Consider the following 23,771-nt stretch of genomic DNA (forward strand, 5'->3'; position numbering starts at 1 on the left):
TCCTGACTCGGTACCCAAGAACCTACCAAGCTCTCGCGAGAGGCAACACTTAATCCTTTTTTAACTCTCACTTTTATTTTCGCTCCAACCTTCCTTTCTTTTCTTTTCAGCTAGTTGCTACCCCTAGGAAGACAAGGCATCGGCCCCGGGTTGCGACTTGACCCTAGAAACCTATCAAGCCTCCACAAGGTGATAATCAACTGCATGTAGGAATTTTCTTTCTTTTTCTTATTGTGCTTTTCTTTTCTGATTGAGGGGTTAGAACCCCTATTTACACACCTATGTAATTTGTATTTCTAGACCTATTCACAACTTGCTCTTCTTTGCTATTTTGGCAGGCTTCTCTAACTGCCTCACACTAACAGGGATTCCTAGGACAACTGCCTATCAAGTAGGAAGGATAGGGTCACAAGAACTACCCTTTAGCATAGGTCTTTATTGCCTAAGAATGTCCTAAGACAACTACTCAAATCTCCCCCAGATATACCTAACCAAACCTGGGACTTCATGCCTTGATTTTTGTTCCCCACAAATGAAAAGAAAGTAACCCCCACATATATATATAAAATTATTTACTTCAGGGAAAAACTCAGAAAGGGGACGATACCACCTAGAATGGCCACAAGAAGCTCTTTCGCAGCAAAGGCACCCTCCAGTGACTTCGTCAACCTGTGTGATGCAATCACTACAACAGAAAACCATTAAACACACCTGCACCAAACAAGCATATGGCCCTCTTGGCCTAAGGAAATATCATAGTGCACACCTAATAAAACTGACCCTCATGGCCTAAAAACACCATATTGGGGAATATGAGAATTTTCCATAAGTTTGGGACACATGGTCAATCTTTGGATTTATCATAACTTGAATACTATAACTCCAAATTTAGCGCTCTATAGCTCAATAGATTCCATTTGTCAAGCGCTTTCCAATGATAGGTCACATCATATGGTTTTGAGAAACTTATGGACATGTTATCCGGGTGCCACCTTTTTAGTATTCAAAAAATGGGAATTGGGAGATTCCCAAACTCACTAATATTGTGTTTAAAGAAATAAATCATTTAAACATGACAGAAACTGACCCTTTTGGCCTTAGGAAATCAAGCGAAACTGCTCGTATACATCCCCCCTTATAAAATCTTATTAATATACAATAAGATGCTCCATCCCAAGGAGGAAATAGGGCTCATGCCCTAAACTAAATGCATCAAATTATTGCAACCCATACCTCCTGCATAAATAGCAAGAGGTGTACGCATAATGTGTCGTCTGACCAACCTATGGGTCCAAGATAACAAAGGAAAATGGGTCTCAGCTACTCTTTCAATTGCCCATATCAACCATCGCTTGCCATATAAGGCATGTTCTGATAAAAGCCCCCATAATCGACCAAGTCCCATCTCATCATTAATAGAGATATCCAAACTAGGACTACAATTGAAGAAAATGTCTTCTTCATAAGCAAAGTTTGCTAACGAGTCCATAAACAGATTCTAGTAACGTGAAACAAGCTGAAGAGACACTCTCTCAAACTTGTTGAGCAGGGTCATAGTAGTGCAATAATACATACAAAGAATGGGATTTTGTACTGTGCAAGTCCCATTTAGTTGAATCAATACAAATTGGGAATCCCCCTTTACTAACAACTGACAGATACCACCCTTCTTAGCAATAATTAGGTCTGTGATTAATCTCTAATAAGTGCCCCTATACTCCCTTTCTTCGTGGGACCCTGTTGAGATGGCAAGCTTAATACGTGCATACATTGATGATGGACCACCTGGCTAGATGGGTCCGTATGTCTACACTTAGCATGTTGGTGGTCATTATGATACTCACATGACCACTGACTTATCACTTATTATATTTAGTTTGTTACACCTACCTACAGCTGGCAAAGATATAGCGCCAGTCGATTAGTGTAATCTCTTATGCACTGTTTGACTTAGTATGCCACTTTTCTTTATGTTGTATCTTATCTATACTTTGTGTACATTGTATAGTGTATGGAAGAAGAAGAAAAAATCAGCAAGAAAACGTTTTGGCCTCCATCTCTCTTCTTATGTTCTTGAGTGAGCTTCCTCTTGTGTATACAGTGTGTTTTTGGTGCAACAGCTCAAGCAAGTCCCTCCACCACGCGATTCTTGACTTGGTATGACAACCACACCATACCACTGAGAGATGTTGATTTTGAAGGTTGAAGGGAAGGAGAAGAAGCAAGGTTCGAGCAAGCAAGCAATGGGTAAGAAGCTCTCCCATTTTTCCAATCTCTCTTCGATAGTGCCTATGGAGGCACCAGAAGCAGGGTAGAGTGAAAATCTCAAATTGCTATGAGATTTGGTGTGCGAGCAGTTATTTTTGGCATCCGAGGCCGTTTTAGGCTCTATTTAAGATCCGCAAAGTTGCGGACAACAGTTTTAGGGTACATTGTGATTTCGGTTGTATTGACCGAAAGTGGGTGCACAAGTCACAGATTTTGAATCTGTAATTTTTTAGGTGTTTGCCAGGAAGCAAACATAAGGTTCATATGCAAACAGGTTGCAGATTACATGTATTATTGAGCAATCCGTGAAAAAGGTTGCTTGTTGTATTGATATGCACTTGTTGTGAAAGGCTGCAGAAGACTAGCTTGCTGTGTTGTATCCTTTTTTGTGATAATGGCAGAGAATAGTGGAAATCCCATTATTGAGAAGCTCAACAAGAACAACTACCCTTCATGGAAGTTCCGTGTGACAAAGTTCCTCATTAGAAAGGGCCTTTATGAGTTTGTTTCAGGTGAAAAAAAGGAGCTAGAGATGGGTATCCCTCCGATTACAGATGAATTAAAAGCATGAAAAGAATGGAATGCAAAAGACAAAAAGGTGATGTAGTGGCTATCTGCATTCATTAATAATATGATGTTGGGACATATAAGAAATGCAGAAACTTCACATGGAGCTTGGACAATTTTTGAGAATTTTTTTTCAGTAAATACAAAGGCACAGAAGATTCAACTCATGCAAGAGTTGAATACCTTAAAGAAAGGAAAAATGTCTATCAATGAGTATGTTTTGAAGGTTAGAAGCATTGTAAATGCTTTAGCAGTGATTGATACAATGCCTGATGATGACGATTTGGTTTTATCCACTTTGAGTGGCCTTATTAATGAGAAGACATGGAAATCATTTGTTACTTCAGTATACGTATGGAAGCCATTTTCAGATTTTGATGAGCTGATCTCTCTCATGATTACCGAAGAGATCAATATGCAGGGTGACTCATCTGAAAAAAATGGTGAACAAGTCCAAGTATTTGACTCAAGTTCAGGAAGGGGATGTGGTAGATCCTTTTCGAGAGGCCATGGTATGGGACGTGCTGGTGATAACCAACAAAACAGATTCAATAAAAAATTTGGTTAAATGCATGTTTCAGGAGGCCGAGGAAGGAAGAGGTGGATGGCAGAATAGAGGTGGATGGCAGAATAGAGGTTCTAGAAATTCTGTGATTGTTTTCCATCGTTGTGGCAAGACAGGTCATATTAGAGCCCATTATTATGCTAAGAAGGATAATATTTGCAGTGGTAAATTGCAGCAAGAAAATTATGCATCATCTTTACGACAGAATGAAGAAAAAAATGAGCGACTGTTTATTATGTAGCATATGATGAATGCAGTTACAGGAAAGGGGACATATGATGATGTATGGTATGTCGATTCAGGTGCATCTAATCATATGACTAGTCATGTTGAATGGTTTGGAGAGATGCAAGACTTACAAAATCGAGGTTATGTGTAGACGAGTGATGATTCATGCCACCCAATTTCACACATTGGAAAGATTCCCTTGTCCTTGTATGATGGCCAGACAAAGAGTCTGACAGATGTATTACATGTGCCATCAATCACAAAGAATCTAGTGTCTGTTGGCCAAATGGTAGAGCAAGGGTTGCAGGTTTGATTCAATGCAAAAGATTGTTTTGTAGAAGACTTTAATGATAAGTGCAGGTTGGTCACAAAAGGAAGTAGAGTTGGCCACATGTTCACTTTAGATGTTGGAATTCCTACAATGGATGTTGCTATGTATACTAAAGAAAAAGGAGTGATTGCAAACATTGAAATATGGCATAAACATATTGGACATGCAAATGTGCAAAGGTTGAAATTAATGCAGTCCAGACGATTGGTTACAGGTTTGCCTTCTTTTAGAGTTGCAGAATTTTGTAAAGTCTGTGAAGCATGCCAGTTTGGTAAGTAGGTGAGACAACCCTTCTCGCATGATAGAAAAGTGAGCAAAAATATACTTGATGTAGTGCATAAAGATGTTTGGTGGCCTATATAAAATGTATCTCTTGGTGGCAGCAAATACTTTGTCACATTTATTGATGACTGTTCAAAGAAGCTATATGCATATTTTATGAAGGAAAAGAGTGATGTATTTGAGTAGTTCGAATCTTTCAAGGCAGTTGTTGAAATAGAAACAGGCTTGAAAGTGAAGTGCTTGAGATCAAATGGAGGGGGAGAGTACCTCTCTAATGACTTTAGTGGCTTCTTGAGGACTCATGGGATAAAGAGGAAATTTACTTGTAGGTATACCCTAGAGCAAAATGGGGTTGCAAAAAGAAAAAATAGGCATATTGCAGAAGTTGCACGAGCATTAATGGCTGAAAAGAATATGCCAAAACATTTTTGGTCTGAAGCTATCCATATTGCTCTCTATATTATGAACAGAACCCCCACAGGTGTAGTTCATGGGATGACTCCTGAAGAATGATTTACTGGCAAGAAGCTTGACGTATCACACTTGAAGGTATTTGGATGTGTTGCATATGTTCATGTGCCAGATGAGCTACGGAAGAAGCTTGATCCGAAGGCTGAAAAATGTATTTTTATTGGATACTCTTTAGAGCAGAAAGGGTATCGTTGTTATAACCCTGTCATCATAGGTGAGTTCAGAGTGAGCAGGCTTGTTATTTTTTATGAGAGGAACAGTTGGTATGCACCTGCTATTGATGTATTAGATGATGATAATGATCAAGATAGCTATGTGCAGAAAGAAAATCAAGAATCACATAGTCTTAGTGGACCTAAAACATCATATGGTACTAGACCTACAGTGAGTTCTTGGTCTAGGAGACTAAGGATTAGCCCCACATCTTCAAGTGTATCTATAAGTGTTGCAGGCAAAGACAAAGGAAAGAAGAAAGTGTTGGATGGTAATGATGCATCTACTTGTCATTTGGGATTTGATGGAGATTCTAGTGGTTCAAAGAGTTTGAATAATAAGCTTGGTATTCCTTCAGTAGGACACCGGGTGTACAAAGAGCTCATAGTAATGTAAAGGCTCCATTGAGTGATCTAGCGGTACGCAGGTCTAGCAGTGTCAAATATGGTATCATTCGTGGATTGCATAGCAATTGTCTTCCTAGGATATGACTTATACGTTCAGTGGAAAGGAGCCTTTGCTGTAGGTCACAATTGTATGCTTTCCTTGGGACTATTTGGTGAGGATTTATATATTCATGGATCGTACAAAACAAGAAAAGAGTGGAGTTTGTGCGTTATGTTTCATATGTTGGAGTGGCGCATCTTGGGGCCAATCCCCGAGGTGTAGGAGAGTCACAGAGCCGTGGCAATCAGCGGGGAGGGGAGCTTGTTGATGTTTATGTGACGAGGCACAATGCCTACATGTTATGGGATCTCCCTCTGAGGAGAAGGGAAGGTAAACATTGGACTACAAATCAGCTACAAACACATAATTAAGTCTATCTAGTGTACATTGGTGTATTACAGATGCTCCTGGCCTGCGAGGCCATGTGGTGGGGTTATTTGTTGTGTGCATGAGGTCCGGCTAGTGCCATAGCCAGTGCCGGCCCATTTTAGGTCACATCACAACCAAATTAGGAAACCTACACCTATAGTGTAATACCTTTTGGGCTTTGCAACACCCCTTCCATCTTCAAGTGAGTGATGATGGTCACTTTTCAAAGCCATCTATATGATTTATTTGAGGTATACCTAGATGACCTCTATGTCTTTAGCCTATTCTAAAAGCACTGGGGACACTTGCAATAGTGCTTTGATCGATGCTGAGAGTATGGAATCTCCCTCAACCCCAACAAATGTATCTTTGGAGTTTCTTCAAAAGTTCTATTGGGCTACATTGTCTCTGCATAGGGGATGTCAATAGATCCAACAAAGAATAAAAATATTTTAGCCCTAATCAGACAGACTAATCTTAAATAGTTGAGGGGATTTCTAGGCCATGTGAGCTATTATAGAAGGTTTATTACATATTTTGCAACAAAGGAAGCCTCTCTACATAAGCTACTTAAGAATAATGCAAAGCTTATTTGGACATCAGATTGTGAAGAAGCTTTCAACACTTTGAAAGAATGCTTGATCATGTAATGAACTGGGCATATGGGAAAATACTAGTCACACTAACATTATAAAAGGTGTAATAGGGTTTCCTCATGCAGCATCAGGGAATTATCAAGAAATCTCTCTTCCACCTCTCTTTAGCTCTCATGGCTTCTCCTTCTTCCTCCCTCTTTCTCTCTCTCTCTCTCTCTCCTTCCTATCTTTCTCTCTCCTCTTCTTCTTCTCATGCAGTCTTTCTCTCTCTTCTCTCCCTTAGTTAGGCTAGCTAGTTCTTCTTCATTTCAATTGGTATCAAAGCCTTGTCCTTGATCCTTCTTCTTCCCTTAGATTTAGGTTCCTTACAATTCTTCACAGTTAGAAAATCCTAGTTACACGGTTCTCGTAGGTACATAGACAAGCTATCAGCCTTCTTGAAGACTATGGTAGCCTTTCTTGGGGAGCTCATGACTGGAGGTTTGACCGCATCTGGAGGCTCCATGATGTGCGTCTCCCTATAACATTTGACTGGTCCTAATCATCATCACCACCATTCTCTCCCTCTTTTTTTGCGACTTTAGCCTTAAATCAAAGGCAAAACAGGACGAAAACAGGGTAGCTCAAATCCTCTCTCTCTCCCCTTACCGGTAAACTACCGTCTGCACATTCTTTCTAAAAAATTTGTCAATCCTCCTGCATTTTCATTGTCTCGCACCTTGCGTAAGAAATTGTTTTTGTGCAGCTTCATTTGGCTTTCTGCTCATCAACGGTGTCCTCATAGTCCATCGAAACACCCGCCGCACCTCCTTCTACAAGGGTGTTGGCACCATTTCCTAGTAGGCAGGAATGTGCGAGTTTTGGTTTGATTTCATTCAAAGCCATGAGGAAAATGCATGTGCACAAGGCCATCGAGATCGAGGAGGTGAGTGACAATGATGACTTTGTGGAGGAGGTGGTGAGTGTTAAGAAGCAGAAGAAGGATTTTGCAGCAAAATCAAAGGTGAGGAGCAAGGCCTTTGGCAATGAGAAGGATAAGCATGAATTTCTTGGAGTGGGTAGCCACTACCTTTTCCCCAAGTTTAAGCAAGGTATGTCTCATGGTTCTTGGTCTCTCTTCTCTAACCACTTTTTTTGAGCCCAGCCTCTTGCTTGGAGAGATTAAAAAATTACATGAATTCTTTTTTAGGATGAAGGTATGGATCACCTATTGATTGCCTTCTTCCATTCTGCACTTCTTGAAATGCATGCTTGACTGATCACACTTCAAATTTCTTTCCTATTGGCTAAGAATTTAATTCCTAACCCATAACTGTGCTTGGTCTTGATTCTTGATCATTAAGCCAAAAATTGTAAGAAAGAGTAAGTGATGCAATCAGTGAGTCACTGATTTGGAGAGGTAACCCCTTTCCCCATCCCATTTTCCTTATCGATCATGCATATCATGAAAGGCCCAATCCTCATTTTGTTAATGCATATCATGCTGGTTGCTTAATAATAAATATCTGCCATATAGATTTTGGGTGAGGAAAAGCCCAATGCCAGGCGAGGTGGCAAGATAAAAGAGGGGTGACCCCCCCTCCCCCCGGCATCAAAGACTATGAAGGGGTTCACAACCGGCCCAGGGGGAACTTTTCCCACCTCTCGATGATTCGGAGTCCAAAATTTGTTTTCAGGTATAGGTACTCTAAATTGGTGGCCAAGCCCCAATCATTGACATCCAAGTAGCTTGCACATGTATGGACAGCAATTGTATGACTTGATGGATGTATGATGGATGCATACACATGTATTGGTAGAGAAAATGTATGACTTGGTGGATGTATGTTGGCTAAATGCACATGTATTGGTAGAGAACATGTAGGACTTGATGGATGTATGGTGGATGTATGCAATGGGAGATAGGTGTACCCTGTCTTAGCTCTACAAATTCAATTACAAGAAAATTTTGCATATTTACTATGAGAAATTATCTTGCATGGCCTTGTAGAGGGGATCAAGAGCTCCGTTTTGAATCAAGAAGCTCGACGATCGGAAATTCCTAGCTCAAGATATTGACAGGGGGTCCGGTGGACTGCACCTAGTATGGTAGGTCATAAGGGTAAAGCCAAGGCCGAGGAGGACTTCCAGGGTGAGATCAGAGATTCCCATGCATCTATGAATGATCCTAGCTCCGCCCAAGAGGATCGTGAAGACATGCTTGAAGAAGCTGCCCCCGAGACGGACCGTTTTGCTATGCTTAATGGCACACTATGCCAACATGAGACCCATCATGCTGAGTGGCATTGAGAGCTAGAACACCGCCATAAGGAGATGGAAAACTGCCAACAAGTTCAACATCATAGCGAGATGATGTCTAAGATGGACTTGATTGTAGAGCACATGGGCACCCTCATCTCCACCCTCTCACCCTCCTCGGCTCAGCCCAAGGAGCATGGTCCTCCACGTGAGACCAATTGCCCTCCCCCCTTGGAGACGGGACGTGGCCAACAAGGTTTTGGTAGCACCCATGGTTTCCCCCATAGCACTTATGAGCTGGGTGAGCCCTCTATGCAACATGATGAACCCATCCTCCCCTCACCTGTCATGAACCCTTCCAGCCCATCCTTGGGACAATAGCTCCCTCTTAGTGGAAGCTATATGCAAGGGTAAAATGCAAATTTTGGGCAACATAGTATGTAGGGTGCACATGGGCACCATGCACATGGCAGTTTTGGGCACCAAGGCTCCAATGTTTAGTTTGGTTTGCATGTACTACATGGGCAGCATGGGAATTTTGGGCAGCAAGGCCCTAATGTAGGTGCAGATGGGCAGCATGGAAATTTTGGGCAGCAAGGCCCTAATAATCAGTTTGGCCCACATGTAGTGCATGGGCAGCATGGCACCTAGGGACATTTTGGTCAGCAAGGCATATATGGGTAGCAAGGTATATATGGACAGCATGTAGCACATGGCATGCATGGGTAGTAGGGCCCTCTTAGGGCACTGCTTCATTCGAAAGATTGCTCTCTAATGTGCATCAAGTTGCTCAGTAGTATGGGATCCATCATGCCTCTCTTTGTCGGCAGCGCCGACAAGTAGCGGAGGACCTGCTGGCTTTGCTTCGTTCTCTGCTGGTGGACACTCCGGATGATGCATTTCTGCTAGCACTGGCAATGCGGGTGGCTGATCTTATTAAAGAGTTTCAGTTGAAATCTCAAGATGCACATGGTTTAAATTTTTGTGTCTCTGGTAAAGAAGGAACGTTTGGCAAGGCAATCTTATCATTTTGACCAATGTAATCTCACCGTGCAGGAGTATACTAACCAATTTATGAACCTATCCATGTATGTGAAAGCTGTTAGTGATAAGGCCAAACTGCATAAATACATTTATGGGCTAGATTCAAATCTCTCAGCTGATGTAATGGCTCAAAAGCCAGCCACCTTGTTTGACACCATCAAGTTGGCTAAACGGTACGGCAGGAAATATCGCCATAATGAGAGCATGCAACCCATTTCAAGACTACAAAGATACCCCACTAGGCAACCCCCATATGCTGGAAATTATCGCAGCAACAGTGCATTGAATGGCAGCTACAAGATACCGACTTATCCCACTTTTAATGCCGAGAGAAAACATGGCAGTTTTGGGATAGCATCTTCGCCCAAGGGTGACACAAAGTATGATGAAAGTAAGACTCAGAATACCTTAGGTTTGAATGGCCAAAGATTCATTTCCCCAGATGTTGTCAAGGACCAAAAGGCTAAGGGTGGTTTATGCTTTGTGGGGATAAATACACACCCGATCATGCGCCCCAATGCCCATTTAAAAATGCCATTATTAGGTTTAACAACATGTATGTGTTGGAAGATTGTGATAGAGTGGATGAGGACCCACATGACACACCACCAATGATGACTGGTGCGTAGATCGGATGCCGTAAGCGCACGTAGCAAGCGTCAGAAGGTCCCCAAGAACAAAAGAACTCTACTTTTTGCACACAAATCAATGAAGAAAGCTTGCACGACATGAACAAGAGACCAATTGGATGCAATCTCCCCCCATGCCTTGTGTGAGCACTCCACAAAGCATGTATTTCATATATTATTCATCTTCAAGCTCAAATAATAGCCCAAATTACAAAATAGTACGCTTTAGCTTTTGAGTTTGCTTTTGTACCAATAAAGAATTAAAGCTAATGGGCGCCCAAGAAGTCAGGCGTACCCAAATACAATGTCTAATATAAATATCTAAATCGTGCGCCCATGCGCATACAAAAATAATAAATAAATATCAAGCGCTTTGATAAATAAGCACGAAAAAATATAGGCGCCATGCCTAAGATACGCGCCCATCAAAATATTGACGATAATTTGAATACATGCTATCCTCCAATGCTTTCCACTGCCACCGCTGCTTCTCTACACATCAACTGAAGCATTCACAATTGTTAGTAAAATAATACAATTAAACCGATAAAAGTGAATACCTAGCAGTCTTCAGCTACATAAATAAATTGGTTAGAAATCAATCCTAACCTTAATTTATCACGAGTGCGCACTCTAAACTCATAAATGTTTATTAATTTAAATATGCATTTTGCGAAATCACCTGCTATGGAATCACCCATGTACACATAAAATTAATAAAACGCCCGAAAAGGATAGGCGTCCTCATCAACTTCTCGCACAAAGAATCCACTTTGTGTATGAGCCGTGGTAATTAAATCTTACGAAATCCACTGTAAAACCTCATGGAATCCACCGTGGCACAGAATCCACCGTGTAATATGCCTTCTGGCATCATACCCCCGGGGTGGGATAGTAATTGTCCTCAATTGCTATTAGCTCAATGTGGAGCTAATAGAGTGGGAAAAGCATTTAAGTCTCTTCAACAGGATGGTTTTTAAACTTGACCAAATATCTAGAATATCTACGGCCAGTTCTAGTGGTCATAAAGTCAGTATCTATAATAGTTTCAGGCTCAAGGATTTCAGTCTCATCATCTAATAAAGGAGGGTTTTCATAGACAGGGTGTACAGGTAATTGGCCTCTAAAAGGTTGTAATAAACTGATATGGAAGGTGTTGTGGATTTTCCAATGTTGTGGTAGTTCTAGTTTAAATGCATTGTCATTGATTTTGTGTATGATCTTGAATGGTCCATAGAATCTAGGTGCTAATTTCACTACTGCGTGTTTATCTACACTTTGTAATCTACGTTTTTCTATGCGTAACCAAACATAATCATCAACTTTAAAATTCATAGCCTGTCTTTTCTTATTTGCTTCTTTTGTGTATGATTGCTGGGCTTTAGCAATCATATCTTTAACTTCATCAAAAATAGTGGCATGCATATTAGCAATATCATCAGCAGTCTGAATTTTGTTTGATAATGATGCAACAGGTGTAGACAATCTATATCCATAAATAACTTCAAATGATGCTTTCTTTGTAGCTGTATGTGGTGTATTATTATATGCAAACTGAAGTAAATGTAGATGTGTATCCCATGTATGTGGTTTTGAAATGGTGTAAGCACGCAAAAGATCTAAAATAGTACTGTTAATAGCTTCTATTTGGCTATTTGTTTCAGGATGAAATACAAATGAAAAATCAATCTTTGTTCCTAAGTTAGCAAAAAAAGTAATCCAAAAATTATTACAAAATCTAGAGTCACAATCAAAAATAATAACTTTTGGTAAACCATGGTTAGTGAAAACAATTGAGCAGCTTGAGATGCAGTTAAAGTTTTCTTGCATGGAATAAAATATGCTTGTTTGCTAAACCTGTCTACAACAGTCAAAATCATATCATGATTAGCTTTAGTGTTAGGTAAACCAGTGATAAAATCCATTGAAATCTATTCCAAAGGTCGTGATGGAATAGATAATGGCATTAGTAAACCATATTGTTTACCATGCTGTCTTTTAACTCGTTGACAAATAATACCTCTATGACCTTGATATGGAGGACAATGAATCTCATGCAAAATAAATGATCTAAATGGAACTGTCACACACAATCTTTTTTCATAAAACATGAATCCATTATTGTAAGACAGTGAATCAATAGGAATCCAATTATTTGCAACTAGTTTATTCCAATCAGCTTGAAAAGTAAAATCCTGATGATAAGTATCTTTCATAGGGATAAGAGAATCAAATGATATCACAGAAATATTATGAATTGTCGGTGTTCTACTCAAACCGTCAGCTACAAGATTCTCTTTTCATGGTTGATATTGTATAAGGGGATGAAAACTTTGAATAAAAGCGGCCCATTTAATGTGTCGGTCAAATATTTGTGGTTGACTAAGGAGATGTCTAATGCTTTGTTGGTCAGTTTTGATCATAAATTCAGAACCCATTAAATAATGTTTCCATTGACATAAGGCTTGTACTACAGCTAGCAATTCTTTATTGTAGGTAGAATATTTAAGTTCAGATGGTTTAAGTTTACAGCTAGAGTAGGATATGGGATGATTATCTTGCATAAGGACAGCTCCTATTCCAGATCCACTAGCGTCAGTAACTACTAAAAAGAATGGTCTATTGAAGTCAGGTAGTTGCAATACAGGAGCATGGGTTAAAGCATGTTTCAATAAATTAAAGGATTTTTGTTAATTGTCAGTCCAGTTATACACAATACCCTTCTTTAAAAGTTTTGTCAAAGGTAATGCAAGTAATGAGAAATTCCTCACAAACTTTCTATAAAAACTAGCAAGACCTAGAAAAGAACGTAATTCATGCACATTTTTGGGTATGGGCCAATTTAAAATTGCTTTTATCTTTTTAGGGTCAACTTTAATACCTTCTGATGAAAAAATATATCCTAGATATTCAATTTCTGTCTGAAATAATTCACTCTTTTCTGGATTAGCACATAATTGACTGTCTTTTAACAACTTAAAAACTAAAGACAAATGTTCATAATGCTCATTCTCATTTTTACTGAATACCAATATATCATCAAAGAATACTATGACACAATGCTGATGTTTCAAGAATATGCGATTCATCATACGACTAAATGTAGCTGGTGCATTAGTTAGACCGAAATGCATAACTAGAAATTCATAGTGTCCAAATTGTGTTCTAAATGCAGTTTTGAATATATCAGATTTATCCAGTCTTACTTGATGATAACCAGATTTAAGATCTATCTTACTGAATATGGCAGATCCTTGTAACTTATCCATAAGATCATCTACCTAGGAATCGGATATCTATTCTTAACAGTAATTTTATTTCGGGCACGATAATCAATGCACATACAATAAGTACTATTCTTCTTTTTCACTAATAAAACAGGTGCACCAAATGGAGAACTACTAGGTCTAATTAATCCTCTGTTAAGCAATTCCTCTATTTGATTTTGAATTTCTTTCTGTTGAATTTGGTTATGTCTATATGGTGCTTTACATGGTGGTTGTGTTCTAGGAATTAAATCTATTTTGTGATCTTCAGGACGTGAAGGTGGTAGTCCAGGTGGTAAATCATCAACAAAACAATCTTGAAATTGGGCAAGAAATTGTGTATGCCTAGGATGCATTTGTTTTTCTTTAGCTTGAAGTTCATTTACCCATGTTAAATAAGATTTTCTACTTTTACGTAATGCACGTTTAGCCTGAGTATGAGTAAGCAATGGAAAATTATTGGAAGCGTGCATACCATGCAATGTGATTTGTTTTCCTTGAAAATAAATTTTAATTGAATGCGTAGAATAATCTATGTTAGGATTATACTCATGACGCCAAGGCATTCCTAAGATAATGTCATTAAACTGCAAAGGTACAACTAGGAAATTTCTTCGTTCAGTATATTCACCAATTTTAATTTCTAAATTATGCACTTCTTGTGTTCCATTATATCTTGTGCCTAGGAATGCAGCCTTAATGTGATAATTTGTAGAAACAGTTTGTAAATTCAATTCTTTAACTAACTTTGTAGAAATAAAGTCATGTGTGCTCCCATCATCATGTAAAATAATATTTTCTTTACCATGTATAAAACATTTCATTGTTACCAAAGAATGTGGAGTTGGCATACCTGGCAAAGTATCCGAAGTAGTACCAATGTCGTCATCATCTTCCATAAAGTCAGGCATATCCTCACGTTCTTCTTCTTCGATTGCTCCAAGATAATTGATATGGATTGGTGGCTTTTTCGATCGACAATTGGCTGCTAAATGTCCAGGTTGATGGCATTCGTAACAAACTATGGGTTTGGCTTTAGATACATTGTTGGTAATGGCAGGAAGTTTAGGAATGTTGGGATTTGATTGTGAGGATGGCTTAGGGTTTGGATTGGTGTTTGATGGCAAAGCAAGTGGTCGTGTCCAAGACTTACAGAATGAAGATGGAAGAAAACGACTTTGATTGAATCTTCGAAAATTTGAATTGAATTGTTTGGAACCATAGTTACCATTAGTTGGAAATTGTTGTGGTCGTTTGTCTCTTCCACGAATCTTGTCTTCAATGTCATGAGCCAAGGAAATTGCATCTTCAAGGGTTGTTGGCTTGAACATATTGACTTATGCATAGTAGTGTCCAAGTAGACCGGACATAAACTTGCGTTTATGAGTTGCCTCAGGTACATCTTCGAGCATGTGTAATTGCAGTAAGGCATTCCAAAATTGTTCATCGTATTGGGAAATAGGTTCACGATCTCTTTGCTGTAGAAGATCCCATTGCTTGATGGCTTTTTCATGGAATTGAGGAGGAAGGAAATTCTGCAAAAACTTCTTTTGGAAGTCTCCCAGGTAGTGGGACAATCAATGCTCTTGCGGACCACAGTCCACCATAAGGATGCTTGATCAACTAAATGGTTAGTGACACATTTAATTTTGTCTTTCTCAGCGTATGTTTCTTCATGGAAGTAATCATCAAATTGACTGATAAATGCAAGTATAGTCTTTCCATCTCGTGATCCATTGAAAGTACGAAATTTGAAGTTTCTTTTACTTATCTTTGTTTCTTTGCGGATGGATTGGGCTTCAAGTGTCGCATCGATGGTACGTCGTATAAGATCTTCGGGTTGCGGTCCATCTTTGTTGGTGGTAGATCATTGCAAATTGGCCAATTGAACTTGCAAAGCTTGTCGGGCTCTTCGTTCTTCTTCGAACTGCATCATAATCAAATCCAACTTTTGCTCCATCGTTGGTTCGGGTAAATCACCTCCAGCCATAAAATCGTCCATGTTTTGTTCAGTCATCCTGCAAAATCCAAAATACCTCACACTCTCGAAATCTTATTAGGGAGATGAGCATAGCTCAAAGGTGGGTATACAAGGCTTGTAAATTTTGTTTGGCTTTTATGGTCTTTGTCCTTTACGATTGCGGTATTCGTTGTCACAAACGTCTTCCAAAAGAATAGTGTTGCGTAGAAACTGCGTATGACCTTCTGCGTTTACTGAAATTGGTTCAGGAAGTCTGCAAGTATGAACAGGGTCTACCAGAGAGTAATACAGTGATTCTGTGCTTCTGCGTGTGAACTGCCTCTATGGGAGTTGTTGGAGTAAGTCTTTTATGACCTTTGTAACTTGCAGAAATTAGAAGACTTGGAAGACTTGATAGACTTAGTAGCTTAGTAGCTTTTTAATCAAGCATGGATTTCGTGTATCTGAGGACATCGTCAACGGAATCGGCGCCATCCAGGACATGCTCTTGCCACTGATTGATGAATTTCATGGAGTAAGCTTTTTAAAGCTTACTACTAAGCTTACTAAACTTTGACTTAAAGCTTTAAAGCTTTTTGGCTATGGAGCTTACTGTATAAAAACAACTTGAAGTAGGAGATATCCACGTGGTCCTCCACCTACACAGGCTGGTCCTTCACGAGATCAAAGAGTGCAGAAGGGGGTTCTCGACCGCCAGAAACACACCGGTATTGACTGTTCGCGACGCAACTGACTATAGAGCTTAATCGTTCCAAGAGCTCTGCCTTCACGCAAGATGGTAAGCGATTGGAAGCTCTTGATCTTACTTCGCTCTGATACCACTAGTGCGCAGATCGGATGCCGTAAGCACGCGTAGCGAGCATCAGAAGGTTCCCAAGAACAAAAGAACTCTACTTTTTGCACACAAATCAATGAAGAAAGCTTGCACGACATGAACAAGACACCAATCGGGTGCAATCTCCCCCATGCCTTGTGTAGGCGCTCCACAAAGCATGTATTTCATATATTATTCATCTTCAAGCTCAAATAATAGCCCAAATTACAAAATAGCACGCTTTAGCTTTTGAGTTTGCTTTTGTGCCAATAAAGAATTAAAGCTAATGGGCGCCCAAGAAGTTAGGCGTACCCAAATACAATGTCCAATACAAATATCTAAATCGTGCGCCCATGCGCATACAAAAATAATAAATAAATATCAAGCGCTTTGATAAATAAGTGCGACAAAATATAGGCGCCATGCCCAAGATACACGCCCATCAAAATATTGACGATAATTTGAATACACGCTATCCTCCAATGCTTTCCACTGCCCCCGTTGCTTCTCTACACATCAACTGAAGCATTCACAATTGTTAGTAAAATAATACAATTAAACCGACAAAAGTGAATACCTAGCAATCTTCAGCTACATAAATAAATTGGTTAGAAATCAATCCTAGCCTTAATTTTTCACGAGTGCGCACTCTAAACTTATAAACGTTTATTAATTTTAAATATGTATTTTGCGGAATCACCCGCTATGGAATCACCCATGTACACATAAAATTAACAAAACGCCCGAAAAGGATAGGCGTCCCCATCGACTTCTCGCACAAAGAATCCACTTTGTGTATGAGCCCAGGTAATAAAATCTTACAGAATCCACCGTAAAACCTCACGGAATCCACCGTGGCACGAAATCCACCGTGTAATATGCCTCTTGGCATCAATGACACAGGCTGAAATGCAGAATTTAAAGAGGATCTTGACCCCGATTAGTTTTGTGATTCTCCGGATGGGTTCTCTTTTGACCCCAATGGTTGCCCCACATTTGGCTTGGCTGGAATTGATACTTTACACCCCCCACTTACCCCATATCAATTTGCTCAATCTCCATGGATGCATGGACGGGTTCTAGGAGCTCGAGGGTGCTTGGAAAAATTAATGGCAAGAATGTATATATCCTCATATATAGTGGCAGCACACACAATTTTGTGAACAAATACACCCTTGCCCATCTCACATGTATTCCTACTAAATTAGAGCAACCTCTAAAAGTCCAAGTGGCTAACGGGAGTAAAGAGATAAGCACCCATGTCTGCACACAAGTGCCTCTCAGGTTGGCTGGAAATTATGCAGCAGTGTGGACCTAATAACACTTGATATGGGCCATGTGGATGTTGTCTTAGGCTGTGATTGGTTGAAGCAATTGGGGAAGATTTCTATGGACTTCTCTCAGCTATACATGGAGTTTGTGGTGCATGGGGCAGCTTGTACATTTGGAAGGCATAAAAGAAAATGCATGTTTTCAACTTACAATAGCAAGACAACTGAAAAAGGAATTTAAGAAGCGCTCACAGATCTTTGTTTTGCATTTGAATAAGGATCCTTCTTTTGGGATACCTTGGGAAAATTCTTTTGGTAAATTCTTTTGGCAAATTCTTGTGTGCCTTGACTTCTCGAAAGAATTTACCATTCAATGTGATGCTAGTGGACGGGGTATCGGTGTTGTCTTGCTGCAAGAACATGGTGTGATAGCCTTTGAGAGCTGCAAATTGGATGATAAAGAGAGATAGTTGCATGTCTATGATCAAGAGATGTTGGTAGTCATTCATGCTATCAAAAAGTGGCATCACTACTTGTATGGCAGTAAATTTAAAGTGAAAAATGACCACCATGTGCTCAAATACTTCTTGACTCAGCCCAACTTAACTCCCAAGCAATGCAAATGGGTAGCCACCTTACAAAACTATGACTTTGAGATTACTTACACCCATGGCAAGGATAATGTAGTGGCTGATGCACTCTCTCGCATGTGGGCATGCAAGGTATCATCTATCACTAAACTGTGTGGATTACTGGAGCCTTTGCCTATACGCAAGGGCAAATGGACCCACATTATGATGGACTTCATCACCGGGTTGCCTACAACCAAGAAGGGCTAGAACAACATCTATGTGGTAGTTGAGCGCCTCACTAAAGCAGCCCATTTCATCCCTACAAAATATCAGTTTACATCATCTCAAGTTGCCACTCAATTTATGGAGCATGTATTTAGGTTACATGGATTGCCACATGTTATAGTGCATGACCAGGATACCAAATTTATGAGTCAATTTTGGTACACAGTTTTTAGCTCCATGGGGTTCAAAATAGCTCCGTCTACAGCCTATCATCCCCAAATGGACGGGCAAACCTGAGTGGGTTAACAAGTGGCTTGGGACCTATTTGAGACATTATTGTCATGATGTGTAGAATGCTTGGGATATGTGGCTGCATTTGGCTGATTTTGCTTACAACAAATCCACTCATTCGAGTATTGGAGTATCCCCCTTTGAGGCATTGTATGGTTATCGAGTGCCCCTCCCCACCGTGGTCTTCAGTGAGAAGCTTAACCCCCTTGGGAAAGAAGAGTTGGACCACATGCAGGCCTTGCTTCAGTAATGCAAGGTCAACCTCAAAAAGGCTCAAGAGCACATGAAGCTCCATGCGGATGTAAAGAGGCACCCTTTTGACTTCCAAGAAGGCGAATTGGTACTCCTCAAGATCCCCAAGTATTGTATGTTACACTTAAAGATGGCTCTTGAAACAAGTTGGCACATCATTGCTACGGGCCCTACACAATCATTAAGAAAGTCGGTGACTTGGCCTACTGCCTCCATTTCCCCCTTAACACTCAGATACATAATGTATTCCATGTGAGCCAATTGAAGCCATTCATAGGCACCCCCAAAGATTATGTGGAGGAACTGTGCCCCATGGATGAAGAGGGCCTAATTCATTATGTGCCTGAAACGGTCATAAGACAACGTGAAAAGCAACTTTGTACTCCATCCATTCATGAGTCTTGATCAAATGGAAAGGCCTACCTCTAGAGGAAGCTTCTTGGTGTCTGCTTCTATTTTGGATGAGTTTCCCCACCTCAAGGAGGCTACATTGTCTGAGATCTTGACCACACTTGGCCCCTGTTTGGACTACAACTTGCTTCTAGACAACCATATTTTTTGCATCAATATTTGTCATGAGCTATTCTCAGCCCACCTTTCCTACACACGCTGAAAGTACACCTTAAGGACTCCACAATGACACCTCACTTGTCTTGATCAGAGTTTCCTATGGGAAGTTATGACTGTTCTCCTATAGTAGTTCTGTCTTCTTGGACAGCATACCCAGGACAGCCATCTGTTTTGCAACAGTTTTGTTCCTAAATTATTTTCAGTCCTACCTTACCCACATGGGATGAAAGTATATCTTGTGGGCTCCACAATGACACCTCACTCATCCCGTTCGAATTCTTCTACCCAAAGTTATGGCTGACTTCCTAAAACAAACCCAACTTAGATTGCACACTGTCCACTCCATCCAGGTCCTTGTTTTCATGACATGGATGCCCTTGCTTATTGCCCTTGTATCACATGAAGGGTAGTACTCTGTAGCCTCCCCTCCCTGTTTCTCCCTTGTTTTTGAGGACAAAAACTTCATGAGATGGGATGGTTTGTAATGAACCGAGCATATGGGAAAATACTAGTCATACTAACGATATAAAAGGTGTAAGAGAGTTTCCTCAAGCATCACGGAATTATAGAGAAATCTCTCTTCCACCTCTCTTCAACTCTCATGGCTTCTCCTTCTTCCTCCCTCTTTCTCTCTCTCTCTCTATCTTCTTCTTGTCTTTCTCTCTCCTCTTCTTCTTCTCCTATAGTGTTTCTCTCTCTTCTCTCTCTTAGTTAGGCTAGCTAGGTCTCCTTCATTATAGATCAAAGTGCCCATCTTGTAACCTCTTGATTGGATGAAGGAGTTTCATGTACACACCAATAATACATCACTTGAAGGGTTAGGTATAACTCTATACAAAAAAGGTTCAAGAAAGCTAGGTCAACCTATTTACTATCCAAGCCACAAAGTTATTGATAGGGAGAAAATTTATAGAATGACCAAATTGGAGTGCTTGGGAATGGTGTTTACCTTGGAGAAGTTCTAACATTATCTTTTGTTGTACCATTTCATGTTCAGTGGATCATGAAGCTACATCATTCCTAATGAATAAGACAGATGTGAAAGGATGAATGATAAGGTGGTTACTCCTTTTTTGAGACTAAATGGTCAAAAAGGGTATTAACTTACACCCATGGAAACGATAATGTAGTGGCTGATGCACTCTCTCGCATGTGAGCATGCAAGGTATCATCTATCACTAAAGTGGGTGGATTACTGGAGCCTTTGCCTATACCCAAGGGCAAATGGACCCACATTATGATGGACTTCATCACCAGGTTACCTACAGCCAAGAAGGGCTGGAACAACGTCTATGTGGTAGTTGAGCGCCTCACTAAAGTAGCCCATTTCATCCCTACAAAATATCAGTTTATAGCATCTCAAGTTGCCACTCAATTTATGGAGCATGTATTTAGGTTGCATGGATTGCCACATGTTATAGTGCATGACCAGGATACCAAATTTATGAGCCAATTTTGGTAGACGGTTTTTAGCTCCATGGGGATCAAACTAGCTCTATCTACAGCCTATCATCCCCAAATGGATGAGCAGACCCGAGTGGGTTAACAAGTGGCTTGGGACCTATTTGAGACATTATTGTCATGATGTGCAGAATGCTTGGGATCTGTGGCTGCATTTGGCTGATTTTGCTTACAACAAATCCACTCATTCGAGTATTGGAGTATCCCCCTTTGAGGCATTGTATGGTTATCGAGTGCCCCTCCCCACTGTGGTATTCAGTGAGAAGCTTAACCTTCTTGGGAAAGAAGAGTTGGACCACATGCAGGCCTTGCTTCAGCAATGCAAGGTCAATCTCAAAAAGGCTCAAGAGCACATGAAGCTCCATGCGAATGTGAAGAGGAACCCTTTTGACTTCCAAGAAGGTGAATTGGTACTCCTCAAGGTCCCCAAGTATTGTATGTTACACTTAAAGATGGCTCTTGAAACAAGTTGTCACATCGTTGCTACGGGCCCTACACAATCATTAAGAAATTCGGTGACTTGGCCTACTGCCTCCAACTCCCCCTTAACACTCAGATACATAATGTATTCCATGTGAGCCAATTGAAGCCATTCATGGGCACCCCCAAAGATTATGTGGAGGAACTGTGCCCCATGGAGGGGAGGCCTTTCCTTTTCAGGTGTCAGATTAACTTAATGTGCACGTGGGTGATTCCATAGCAGGTGATTCCACAAAATACATATCAAATTAATAGACGTTTATGAGTTTAGAGTGCGCACTCGTATTAAATTAAGGTTAGGATGATAGAGTTCCAACCTATTTAATTATTTTGTAGCGAAGGATTGCTATGTATTCACTTTTGTTGGATTTTATCTTATTATTTTCTAACAATTGTGAATGCTTTAGTTGATGTATAGAGTAGGTGTGATGAAGGCGTTGGGTAGCACCAAATGCATGAATGTCATATTGAGAAACTTAGTAATATTAGCTTTCACCAATTTTGTATACATAGGATTAGTCCTTCATTGATGTTGGCATATGGGTTTTATGCTTGATTCTACATCAATACAATCCTAGCAAAGTTCAACTTATATACCTTTAAAATCCTTATATGACCACAAAAATTCCCCAACATGTGCTCATAGCATTTCTTCAAACCTTTCTTGATTATGTGCTTTCAATTGCGATCTAGATTCAAATATTTCCCTTTCTCCAGTTCTAATTTGCTTAGCTCTACTTAAGGTTGTTCAATGTATAAAGAAGTTGTTTATGAGATCTAATCATGGATACATATTCATATATTTTGATTGAAATTTTTTCTAATAAACCATACCTAGTACTGGATTCTTGTGCCTCTTCTACTATATTTACCTAATTTACCAAAGCTAAATCTCTATGGGGTACAATAGTTAGGTTATTTTGAATATCATCAATAGTTTCTATTTTATAAATGTCTCATACATATTGTAAGGATCGTCTAGTACACTTTTCTTTATTGTTACTTGAGCAACACATAGTAGCTTCCGAATCTTTGTTGGGATTTACTATAAAAGATGTTTTTGTAGAACCAACTGTACATAGAATTTGCTCTTGATTGCAAGGATATCAACCACATAAAGTTTGATGATAATGACGTAAGATCCTATTATTCTTTTCCAGCTGTTCTTAATCACTTAAACTCCAATGGCATTGTTTTCTTTTAAGTTTGAGGATTAGTGAATGCAAACCCTCACCTTCCTCACTTGTATCCAACAAGCAAGATAGTGTATGACTCACTTAAGCTTTATAAAATTCTTAGGTGCCAATGGTCAAACCATCTAAGCTATGCTTTACTTCCATACTCGTAGATAGTAAAATCCATTATTTCCTTCAAATGAGGCAACACAATCTCATGCATATCTCACATATGTGTCTCAGTCAATTTAATTTGCCTCTTATAACATCCAATTATCTTTCCCACAAAATGTGGATATATATTTTGCTTATTGCCAACAGAGCGCTTAAGGGATGATACAACCAAGGAGCACTAGAAGTATTTTTCACTTGACCTCCAATTTCAAAAGTGGACATAGACTTGTCTTCCCTTTAGAATTTCCCCATTTTCTCATGTTGAATCGTACATTTCCTAAACATAAGTGATGGTTATTCTATTTGTTGCACATCACTATACAATTTATATTCCTTCTCTTCTAAGTACATCACCAAGAGTGATACTTCTTCTAGATATCGTCTTTCTTGAAACTAAAATTCTACCCTCCATTTGAAGCTCGATAATTTTCTTTATTGCTTCATTTATAGTAGTCGTTGTTACTTTCTACTTGCTTTCTTATGTCTCTTTGAATTGTATAATTGTTCTTTCATATCTACCCTTTCATCCATTGGTACTATATACAAATCTATTCATAGCCTAGATGGATCATCCTTATCATTTTTTAATGTCGGTCATTGTGAAGGATTGCAACTATCTTTGTTTTGTCTATCTCTTTCCTTCTTTTATAACTAATATAATAACTCCTTTCAACTACAAATGGAAGCAATTCAAAACCAAAAGACACAATCTCTACCTCAAAAGAAAATATAGTAAGTAAAATATCCTCAAATTCATCATAATCATTGTCAATAGTCTTGATTTTGTCCAAACTTGTTGAAGGGTTTGTTAAACCTTCATCCGTTATTTCCTCCACTTCCTTCATATATGAATCATCAATTAAAAATATTTTTGACCTATTATATGTAGAAAATGCATCTCCCAGTTCACTTTCCTCTCTATATGCAAAATATCCAAGACATGCTTCAAGGAATGAATCATTCAAACTTTGTGTGTTGCATCACTTAAAAC

The sequence above is a fragment of the Lygodium microphyllum genome, chromosome 27 (genome assembly GCF_053477565.2).
Source record: "Lygodium microphyllum isolate KBCC chromosome 27, Lygodium_microphyllum_v1.1.10, whole genome shotgun sequence".
Lineage (NCBI taxonomy): Eukaryota > Viridiplantae > Streptophyta > Polypodiopsida > Schizaeales > Lygodiaceae > Lygodium > Lygodium microphyllum.